Here is a 12,232-nt window from a genome sequence, read left to right as displayed (position 1 = left end):
ACAGTGAGCTCACCACTTAGCTAAGAAATTACCATATCTCATTCCATACCAATTTCACATCATCAGTGAGTTATGTTGGGGTGAGCAAATTTTGTAGGCCAGGCCCCACTTTTTGGCTCTGTAATGAGTTGCCCCCTGCCAACCTGTGAGAGGACCACAGGAAGGGATGCAGATGGAGGCTCAGAAAGAGGGGGAGATCCTTGGGAAGGGGGTGCTAGGAGGCTCTGGGGGGGGGGCTGCTTCAGAGGGGGAGGGTTGCACAGGGTGAGGACCCCAGGAGGGTACCTCATCAAACCAGGAAGTTGTCAGCTGCCCCCGCTGCTTGTCTCTGGGCCTCTCTGCACTCTGATTGGCCTAGTGGTGGGGAAGGGGTATATTCCTTTGGCGATGCGGCAACACAGGCCATGCAGGAGAAAGCAGACATTGCATAAGCTGAGGGTGGAAGAGCTGATAGTGCAGTGCTCCCCTTACAACATGCCATGCCCCCTTTGGGGGGGTATACCCCCCATTTTATGCACCCCGTGTTATGGAATGGAACTGAGCGTTTAAAAAGGACAGCGAAGTTTGCTTCCCTCAGAAGGAGCTGAGTCTATGTTGTACCACATAATTATACATACTTGACATCTGATTGGCTCTACAGAAGCATGGGGGTTGAGTGCCTCACCAATGTTCCACCTCTTTACACGGCAAAAAATGAACCAGAGCAGTAGACAGAGGCCCAGAAAGTCCCCTACCTGACTGAGGAAGGACTCCTGGGGGCAGACAGCAGGGAATGCAGCCTTACATTTTTGGAGAACATTGGGAACACCTTTCTGGTGCAGGTGCTGAAGGAACCAAGCAGATGCCATGCTCAACTCAACCTGCTGCTCACAAACAGAGAGGAATTGGTAAGGAAAGCAGATGTGGGTAGCAGTGATCATGAGATAGTATCCTGACCAAGGTTGAAAGGAGAGTAGCAGAATACAGACTCTGGACTTAAGAAAACAGACTTTGACTCCCACAGGAAACTGGTGGGCAAAGTCTCCTGGAATGTTAACATGAAGGGGAAAGGAGTCCACAAGAGCTGGCTGTATTTTAAAGAACCCTTTCTAAAGGCACAGGAACACACTATCTTGAGGGGCAGTAAAAAAAGCAAATATGGTAGGAAACTAGCCTGGTTTTACAGGGAAATCTTTGGTGACCTTAAACACAAAAAGGATGCTTATAAGAAGTAGAAACTTGGACAGATGACTAATGAAGAGCATAAATATATTCCTTGAGCATGCAGGGGTGTAATCAGGAAGGTCAAAGTGCAGTTGAAGTTGTAGCTAACAAGGAATGTGAAAAGGAAAAAGAAAGTGTTCTCCAGGCATGGTAGCAATAAAAGGATGGTCAGGGATCATATGGGATCCCTCTGAATGAGGGAGGCAACCTCATGAACATTATGTGGAAAAAGCTGAAATACTCAATGCTTTTTTTTTTTTTTGCCTCTGTCTTCACAGAAAAGAGCTCTCAGTGGGAAAAGAACAGGCTAAGAACTATTTAGAAAGGCTGGACACACAGATATCCATGGGGCGGGATCAAATGCATCCAAGGGTGCTGAAGGAGTTGGATAATGTGATTGCAGAACCATTGGTCATTATCTTTGAAAACTTGTGCTGACAGGGGGAAGTCCTGGATGATTGGAAAAGGGCAAATTTAGCACCCATCTTCAGAAAATAGAAGACAGAGGATTCGGAGAACTATAGACGGGTCAGCCTCACCTTAATCCCTGGAAAAAATCATGGAAGGGAGCCTCAACGAATCCATCTGGAAACACTTAGGGTGCGTCTACACTACAGCTCTGTTTTCAAAGAACGTCTTGCGAAAGAGAGCGGGCAACGGGGGACACAGGAAATGGTGGGGGGATGAGGGCGGAGCTGGGTGCATGAGTGGCCCACAATGGGACGGTGTCTGGGACCAGGTGGCTGACCACAGCCTGGGTGCGGGAGTCTAGTTTGGCTGCCATCTGGTCCCATGCCTGATGCTCCACTCCTGTATGATGCCCATCAGCTCCCACAGGGCAATTGTGCAGGCCATGTCCCCCACCTCCACCTCCCCAGCCTGGTGGCACTGGTGGAGGGACCAGCAGCAGCCCCACACTGTCCCGTTCGGGGCCTGGACGCTCCCCATCGTCCTCGGTCATTGGGGTCCCCAGGCCCATCACAGGGCTGGTCCAGCTGCTGGCTCCGGGAGCTGTGGAGACAAAAGGAGAGAGGCATGGTCCATTAGTCCCAGTGAGGAACCCCTTGAGCCCCCCCGGTCCCTGCCACCCCATCCTGGGGGCCCTGCAGGGACTGCATCTGGGGTTCCCAGTCTGGGTTGTGGGAGCACTAGCGCCCCTCTGCTCCCCTCTGCCACCGTTGCTCCCTCCACAACCTTGCACCCCATGGTGCTATCCAGCCCGTATGGTGCTGAGGGCCACACATCAGCCCTCTGAGACCAGGGTGACAGGGCTGTCTGGCCTGCCTGTGTCCTGGGACTGATGTCCCTATGGGTGGGCTGTGGCCACCCTGGAAGGACTGCATGCCCCCTCCCCCAACACCACAGCCACTGGCATGCACTGTATATACCTGTGGGTCCATGCAGGAACTTGGGCGAGGTGCAGTTGGAGGGGGCCAGGCTGGATGGGCCAGAGGTGATGTCAATGATGAGGGCCCCTCGCTCAAGCCCTTGTCATCGCTGCTGGCCAGGATCCATGGTGGGGGCCTGCAGGTGGCCAGTAGTCTGGGGTGGTCCTCTCCCTCAGTCCCCATCTCCTCCGGCTCCAGGTCTGGTGGGGCGTCAGCTGTGTCCAGGAGCACGGCCGGGGGTCCCGCCTCCTTGGGCCCAAGGAGGCGGTCTAGTTCTTTAAAGTAAGGGCAGCTGGTGGGCACTGTCCCGCCATGTCCCAAGCCCAGCAGTAGCCCTGCTGAAGCTCCTTGACCTGGGACCTCACCTGTTACTGAGAACTGACTGGCTAAGCAGCAGTTCTGCAGAAAAGGACCTGGAGATTACTGCTCATGAGACGCTGTATATGACCCAACAATGTGCCTTGGTAGCAAGACGGCTAATAGCATACTAGGGTGCATTAGTAGGACCATTGCCAGCAGATCTAGTGAAGTGATTATTCCCTTTTCTTTGGCACCGGTGAGGCCACATCTGGACTATCATATCCAATTCTGCCCCCCTCCCTATTACAGAAAGGATGTGGATGCACTGGAGAAAATCCTGTAGAGGGCAACAAAATGATTAGGGGGCTGGGGCACCTGGCTTATGAGGAGAGGCTGAGGGATTTGGGCTTACTTAGTCTACATAAGAGGTAAGTGAGGTGGGCTTTGATAGCAGCCTCCAACTACCTGAACCAAAGAAGATCGAGAGAGGCTGTTCTCAGTGGTGACAGAAGATAGAATGAGGAGCAATGGTTGCAAGCTGTGGTGGGGGAGGTCAAGCTTGGAGGTCTAGGTTGGTTATTAAGAAAAACTCACTAGGAGAGTGGTAAAGCTCTGGAATCAGTTACTTAGGGACGTGATAGAATCGTCTTCCCTACAGGTTGTTAAGTCCCAGGTTGATAAAGCCCCGGATGGGATGATGTAATTGGGATTGTCAGAAAGTTGGACTCAGTGCCTTCCTGAGGTCTGTTCCAACCCTATGATTCCATGATAAGTAGAGCCCTCTGCACACACAAAATTTGTATCCACATCCGTGTCTGCTTCCCCTATATAAAACTATGGTACGCCCACATCTTGATTACTGTGTGCAGATGTGGTCTTCTCACCTCAAAAAAGATATATTGGCATTAGAAAAGGTTCAGAAAAGGGCGACTAAGATGATTAAGGGTTTGGAACGGGTCCCATATGGGGAGAGGCTAGAGAGACTGGGACTTTTCAGTCTGGAAAAGAGGCGATTGAGGGGCGATATGATAGAGGTATATAAAATCATGAATGGTGTGGAGAAAGTGAATATAGAAAAATTATTTACCTTTTCCCATAATACAAGAACTAGGGGACACCAAATGAAATTGATGGGTAGTAGGGTCAAAACTAATAAAAGGAAATTTTTCTTCACACAGCGCACACTCAACCTGTGGAACTCCTTGCCAGAGGAGGCTGTGAAGGCCAGGACTCTATTAGGGTTTAAAAAAGAGCTCGATAAATTTTTGCAGGTTAGGCCCATAAATGGCTATTAGCCAGGGGTAAAGTATGGTGCCCTAGCCTTCAGTACAGGGGCAGGAGATGGATGGCAGGAGATAAATCACTTGATCATTGTCTTCTGTTCTCCTTCTCTGGGGCACCTGGCATTGGCCACTGTCGGCAGACGGTATACCGGGCTGGAAGGACCTTTGGTCTGACCCAGTATGGCCAGTCTTATGTTCTTATGTTAAAATGAGCTATGGACATCTGCACTGGAGATATAAATTGAATCTCCAGGGATTTTCAGAGCTCTAGCCATAAGGCTGCCTTCCAAGGACGGTCCAGCATTGGGGGGGCATGCACGGGGTGCGGACAAAGCATATAGGACTGAGGAGATTCCACACAGTCCCCTGAGCAATACAGGGAGACTGCCATAATCTAGACAGTTTGTCTTAATCTAGTAGACAATTTCATCCCTGTTCTTTAAATGATTTAGTCAGTGAAAGAAGAAAAGTCATGGTGCTTCCCTTTGTCTTCACTTCTGGCTTTCTCAGGTTGGCAATCACAGTGTACCATACTCAGCACTTCCACAGTACAGTTCACATAAGGGTTTAAAAGTGCTTTGCAAAGGTGGGTAGTCTGTTCCTTTTCATACATTACTATTTAATTTTTTATTTTAAACACAACAAAACAAAAACTCTCCAACTTCTGTGGAAGCCTGAACAATACGCACCAAACTTTCCTTGCAACAAAGCCCGCTGCCAGCTTTGTCCACATATCTTCTCTGGAAATACCATCACTGGACCTAACCAGGTTACTCACAGAATCACGGGCACTGTCTCATGCTCCTCTACTAACATCATATATGCCATCATGTGCCAACAATGCCCAGATGCTTTGTATATTGGACAGACGTCTCACTCCCTTAGACAAAGGGTAATGGGCACAAAACAGACATCAAAACACTCCAGATCCACAAACTAGTTAGTCAACATTTTAATGGAATGGGGCATTCTGTCAATGACCTAAAGGTATGTGTGTCACTGAAAAAGAATTTTCGCACCGGTCTTCAAAGGGAAGCAGCCGAGCTGGCTTTTATATTCAAATTCGGAACATTAACACATGGTTTAAACCGGGAGGGGAACTTTCTGAGTCACTATAGGGGCTCGTCTGCATACTTGGCTTAATCTAATTCTTGACTCCCCCACCCCCACACCCCTCCACTCTCTGATTTGCTCACCTTGATTATCTTTTTCTGATTTGTCCTCCTTGCTTACTGTTTTTGGTTCTCTGTGTCTTAAATATTGAGTCTGTTCTGGTCTGGCTATGGTCTGAAGAAGTGGGTCTGTCCCACGAAAGCTCACCTAATAAACTATTTTGCTAGTCTTTAAAGTGCTACTTGACTGCTTTTTGTTTTAAAAATCAGAATGTTTAATTCCTAGGTCTTAGATTTAGCTAGTGCAATGGGTTTTGTAGCTTTTGTAGCTGAGATAGTTGTCACAATTGCTTTGGAGCAATTCCCTTGAAAGGTTGTTCTTTTAAATGGCCTTTGACCATAGCTGTTCCTAGCAGGCTTCAAATCACGTTCTCCCTCCCATGTGTTATACGGCTGCAAGTTATTTAGCTCATTTTACATGAAGGCTATGTGTAGACTGCAGGCTTCTGTTGACAAAACTTCTGTTTTCAAATGAGATCGGCCAGGCAGAAGCGTTCTGTCAACATCCCTGCACACCTAGTTCCATGCAGAAGAAGGGATGTCTCAACTAAAGGGGTTTTCTGACATTTGGCCCCACATGGACAGGTCAAATGTCAGAAAACCTTCTCCCAATAGAACTGCTGGCAGAAGAGACAAAAATGCATTTTGCAATTTGGAAATCTTTTGCCAACAGTTCTCACCACACAGCCCTAAAGCACTACTTTCCCTTCTTACAGCAGTTCATTGTGTGGTAGAGAATAGAAATAAGGAACAGATGACTTTGTTTTGTTTAATGCTATCAGTACTGGTTTACTCAAGCTGACAGCTGCCTGCTGTATTACTGGCACCTAGATACTTTGATATTTTCTATACTCAGCAGAGAATAGCACAGACGTATCAGATGTGTCACTGTCTCTTTGATTGGAAATGCTATCTATTGTTGCAGAATGGAATTGTTAGTTTGTTGGCTGCTTGTTTGGCTGGGTGGGTTTTGTAGTGTGTTTTCCACACTGCGTTTCAGGAAGGGATTTTTGCTGGACAGCTCACCAGGGATAATGGCTATGTCTAGTGGCAGCATAAAGCAGGTTTGGACTGAAGATTTATAGAGCTGGTACATATAATTCCTAAAGTGAATGTTCAGAATCATTACTCTCTCAAAGGGTAAATCTCTCCCTTTGATCTTTTCTTTCTTCCTTATGGCACAATTCACATCAGATCCTCATGTTTCCTCTGAAGCATCCAGTATTTTTTCTTAAGTGAGTCCAAAACCAAGTGTTTTCCTTGGGCGAGTCAGCCAGGGATTTTCTGTCTAAGAAAAATACCATTTTTTCCCATGTTGTGAGATATTTGAGCTTAGGAAAAAGACAGTTTCATAGATATTTATTGGTGAGAAATGTTATTAGGTCTGCCCTAAGTTCCTATGCCTCTGGTGTCTTCTAAAGCCCCTTAGTGGAATAATGAAGGAGACTGCTACCATAAATAAGTTGGTTAGGAGGGCACAACACAGGCCATTATTCTTTCAGTTAGTTTCAAAACTGATGTTTGTGCTAAAATTTTCATGGGAGCAGAATTTGTGACCAGCAATTGCCTTAGCAGTCTGGAGAGATCTCCTTAGTTTAGCAGAAACATAATGTGACTCAATTTAGACAGATATAAGGTGTCTGTTACTATCCTCTTATAACACAGGCTCTCCAGCACTAGGATGGGGTGGGAAAGAATCCAACACATTTCAGATGAGAGAGGGAAAGCTGGATACTCATCATCAGTGCAATCTTTTAAACCTCTCTTGGCTGAGGTATCACACATGCCCGATACCTTGTGCTGCCAGACAGCTGACCTGATTTCAGGCCTGCATGGACAGCTGTAAAATGGCCCTGCTTTCCAAGAATGCAAAAGTGGCCATACAAGAGCAGGCTCACCCCAACAAGACCTTTTGGATATGTAACTACATTCCAACATATTTGTTGGGATATATGTTGTCAAAAATCTCCTCCTCGTTCACAAAGGCCTAAAATAGCAGACTATTTTATTTGCATTCAGTGTAATCTGTAGAAGTTAATAAACTGAAATGTTCAATAGTCTCAGAGAGGTAGTCTCTATCTTCACAAAACAAAGAAAGCAGCCCTGTAGCACTGTTAGTCTATTGTTAGTCTCTAAGGTGCTACAGGACTGCTTTCTTTGTTTTGTGAAATGTTCAAGTCTGTCACTTTATTTAAACATCGAAATATATAGTTTTTTTTAAACCTATGCTTCTATCCACTGCCACACACAGTAGGTCTGTACAGTAACCTGTAGTTCTGTTACAAGGGACTCTGTAAGAATGCATTAAGTCCTGGAGATACTTTATTACTACTGTCATAAGGATGATTTTTGTTTGCAGATCAAATTACTTAGGCTATAATAGAGGATGTCAACAGGCAGCCTTTCTTCAGTACAGTAAACCTTTCAGAGGACTTACTGGGCCCAAACCAGTGGAAGGGAAGGAAAATTAGGAAACTGCCATATTCACACTGAAAACAGGATACTCTCTTGCCTTCTGTCAGCAGGACATGAGGTGAGATGCACATGTACAAAAGAGAATCATGAATGTACAGATATGCGTGCAGAAACACAAAGAATGAACATTCTTAAACATCATACCTGAGAATCTGTTTAAGTGAGATTTGTCCCTACTGGAAGTTTCACAGGAACCAGGATTTGGGTGGGGGTGAGAACCTGTTACCAATACCACAAGCATGCATAGAGCAGATGACTCATGCAGCCACTTCATCATGACAGCCAACAGGGACAATGCTTACATTAGGAAGGACAAACCGATCCCTGACTCATGCCTGAACTTGTTTCCCTTAATTTACCTACTTGTTTAACAAAGAAAACCCAGCGGCTAAGATGAGGAACATGTCATTTCCTGCATTTGAGCCCCAGTCTGTTTCCCCTCTACTAGTCCTGGATGTGAACACAACTGGATTATGCGTCCCGCTTATGTCTTGGTAGAAACTCCATTCAGAACCATAATGCAGAGTTGTAAAGCCTCCTGATGTTTTTCTTAGGACACTGACATTGATTTCCCTTGTCCTTAGCTGTGAAGACCCCTCTGATCACATTTGAGATAGTCCCATGCAGTTTGCACACGACACTCGCCCCAGCCGAGCTGGGAGTACACATAACCCCTTGTGTATTTTTGAATCAAGTATTTGTTCCCATAAGTTAGGCATACATAAATGTGCCAGTTATGTACCATAAGTTGCAAATTAGGCCTGTGTGTGTCCTTGCTTTCATTGTCTATGCACAGCAAAGCATGGGAGGACACCAGCAATGGCAGCATCTGGCTATTTGCATAGCTGTATTTCAAGCAGTTGGCACATGCGCACACACACAGACATACATAAGAGCCATGGGAAAATAAGATTAGCACTGCATGTTATGAGGCATGCCCATCTGAAAAGTGCCCTTTGGATTCTGCACATATAAAACCTCACTGAACGACTCTAGGGTCCAGCTCAGAAAAGCTTAATGGCAGGAAGCCATAATATATTAAAACACTAGATTAAAACAAACAAGAGCATTTTGGATCATATTACACATCACTTTCCTCACGTCTGACAACAGAAGAAATCAAAGGCAGTAAAAGACAATCGTAGACCATAATGGTCTAATAAGTCTGTGATAAAAGTACTTGTGGGAGTAGGCTGCTTCTAGCTCAGCACAGTCTTCAGGATACAAAACCATCCTTAAAATCCACAGTGGTGTACTCAAGAGCATTACAGCTTAAGTGCTCGTTTAAGACTTCCTCGAAAATGCAACATGCTCACTTGAGAAACGTAATTAGGCCTCACTTGTGGGTGATGTTCACACATTGTGGATCATCCTTAAAAATGACAGGGGAAAAAAAATGTCCCAGCACACTGAAGTGTTCATTAGGCCTCTCTCTCCATCGTTCTGCATAAAAAAATCCACTAATAATGCATCGGAGTGTGCCTCTTTGGGTCTTGCTGTGGCATGTGGCAATGGCTGAAGGTAAGAAAACAGTACATCTCAACCTAATCTGCTGATAAATAATTTTAGTAATTTAAGATAGCTGGAGATTTTAAAATATCCCATATTTAGTGGACAAGAAAAAAAGCTATCTATTGTACTAGAACAGAACCTCAGTAAGCAGTTGGGTCTCTTTGTGCTAGGTGTTGTACAAACATAACAAGAGAGCTTGCATTCTAAATAGTCCAAGACACACAAGAGAGGGAAAACAAGATCACAGAAAGATGAAGTAACATGCCACAACTCACACAGCAAGTCACATAGAGGCCACATCGTGTGACTCAGTCCAGTGCTCTAATCATTAGAGGAACAAGCTGCTTCTTGATTATTAAGTGTCTCATTTTGCAGATCCTTGCTTGCATGAGTAAGGACAAAGTTTTGCTGGATTGTAAACTTTTTGGGGCAGACTTCCTCTGTAAGGAACAATACATATCTATGGAACTGCATAAATGACAATGCATTTCATTCAAGGCAATTCCAGAACTGATTTGAATATTATATATGACTGCTAGGTAGCTTCTAAAAATACCTAAAATATTTAAAAACAATTCCAGTAAAAATACATTTCTCCAAGGTACTTCTTGACACAGAAGTTGCTTAGTGAGGCTATGTGTTTGGAAGTCTGCAGGGGCCAAATCTCAGGCAAGATTCTGTTCACAAGAGTCTTTCAAAGATTCCCCCCCAAACTATCAGCCAGAATACCTCTTTCATTGATCTTGGATCCCTGGATCCAAATGTTCATTGGTCTTCACCTCTTCTGAAGAGGAAGAATTCACTACGATGGGCAACGTCCTGAGCCCCACTTGTGAACTGCACATAGCATTTTGTTTTGATCATTTAGACACCTTGTTAGGTTGCATTGTTTGCAATGTTTTGTCATGTAATTTTGTTGCACGGTATTTGTCACGTCTCCTCAAAGTTGCTCCAAGGGATACATTTACTCTGCCTACAGCAATAGTACAGTCTCATCCAGTGCGAAGATCACCATGTAGTTTCCGTCTCATCCTCCATAGCATTGAAGGATGAAAAGGAATGGTTGCAATGTTTGAGAATTGGAATGATTAAGATTTTAGCCCTCCCTTGTTTTAATTCTAAAGCAGAATTCGGTATTGTAATTAATCTTTTAAAATGGGCTGAAAAGTTTGAAATTTGTATAATGTTCTCCCTCAAGTCAGAGTGAACCCCATTTTTACAAGTTAGCCACATGGCTGGCTTCTGGGGAGTGGTGATGGACAATGCTTTTTTAAACAAGGCATCACTCGAACTAGAGGGAGTAGATTAATGTTCACTTCAATCCATCCATCACCAAAGATCTGTGCCATTAACTGTGCTCTAGTCAAGATTTCCCTCAATTTTCCATAATTCATAGGCAAGTCTAATGCACCTTGGACATGCTCATTAATTTCTATGGGTTACCAGATATGGATGCATTATTGATGGAAGCACTGTCAAATAAAACTAACTTAAAATATAAACACTTGCCCAAAACATGACTTCTTTTGCAGAAAAACTAAGGCTGTATCTGCACTAGCATTCCTCTTTCGAAAGAGGCATGCAAATGAGGGAAATTGAAAATGCAAATAAGGTGCAGATTTACATATCTGGCACCTCATTCACATATTCTTCTTTCTAAAGAAGAAAAGCAGTGTAGACATGGCTCTTTTGAAAATAAACCCTGTCTTCGAAAGAACCCTTCTTCCCATAAAAAGTAGGAAGAAGGGTTCTTTCAAAGACAGGACTTACTTTCAAAAGAGCCTCATCTACACTGCTTTTCTTCTTTTGAAAGAAGCTCTTTCAAAAGAAAATACACAAATGAGGCACCAGATATGTAAATCTGCACTTCATTTGCATTTGCAATTTCCCTCATTTGCATGCCTCTTTTGAAAGAGGAATGCAAGTGTAGACAAAGCCTACATGTGGGATGGATGTTCCATGCATTTTGACTGTTCCGGCATGACCAAAGTGACAAGGTGTCTCCTACAGAAGATGTGACAATGCTGCTTTTGCTCAAACAAAACACATATAGAGAATTTTGCTAAAGAAAATAACACAGAACTGGAATTATACCCTCTGTTTTTTTCAGATAGAACTTCAAATCTCCTTTGAGTTGTGTTATTTCTGTTTCAGAGTGTCTACCCAGTGGCTTTTTATTTATTTTATTTTATTTTGCCAGCTGTCAAAGGGAATGTGGAGATATCACCAAAATATATTCTGACCCTAAATAACTTGTAAAAATACTGGCCAAGTCCTAGTTAAACATCTGGAAATAAAATGGTTTCCATTCCAGTAAACAGACAACACTCCCTACCCATCAAATACACCCTGCTTTGAGGCAAATAAATGAGAAATATTAATTCAAGTAAAAAATAATGTATTATTAAGAAATCTTAGATGTAAGGCTAATCAAAAATATTTTTCTGTAAATCATTTCAAACAAAATTAAACATTTTTGCTTTGGTCAAAGTTTTAAAAACTTTTATTGTAAAACTAATTATATCTATTGCTTTAAATAAAAAAGGTTCATTTTAGTTTTGTTCTTTCCTCTCCAGATCTCTCGTCACCCTTTTCCCCTCAGTGATTAATACAAGTTATCTGAGTCCAATGGGAAATAAAATGTTTTTAAGCTTTGTTGAAATGTATTTTCCTTTGAAAATCCATTTTAAAATTTAAAAAAGAATCAATCAACTCTCCTTATGATGCCACTGAATAGAGAAAAATGGTATTGTGCAAGGATTCTCAGCTAGTATAAATTAATTTAACCAATTTATACCAACAGAGGATCTGTTAATTGGATTGTTGCTTACAAAGTTATCATCCTGGGAGACTTCTAGTCTGTAGGATATATAAATCCAATGATGTGAGATAAGGATAG

The sequence above is a fragment of the Carettochelys insculpta genome, chromosome 5, assembly GCF_033958435.1.
Source record: "Carettochelys insculpta isolate YL-2023 chromosome 5, ASM3395843v1, whole genome shotgun sequence".
NCBI lineage: Eukaryota > Metazoa > Chordata > Testudines > Carettochelyidae > Carettochelys > Carettochelys insculpta.
This window is presented reverse-complemented; position numbering follows the sequence as displayed.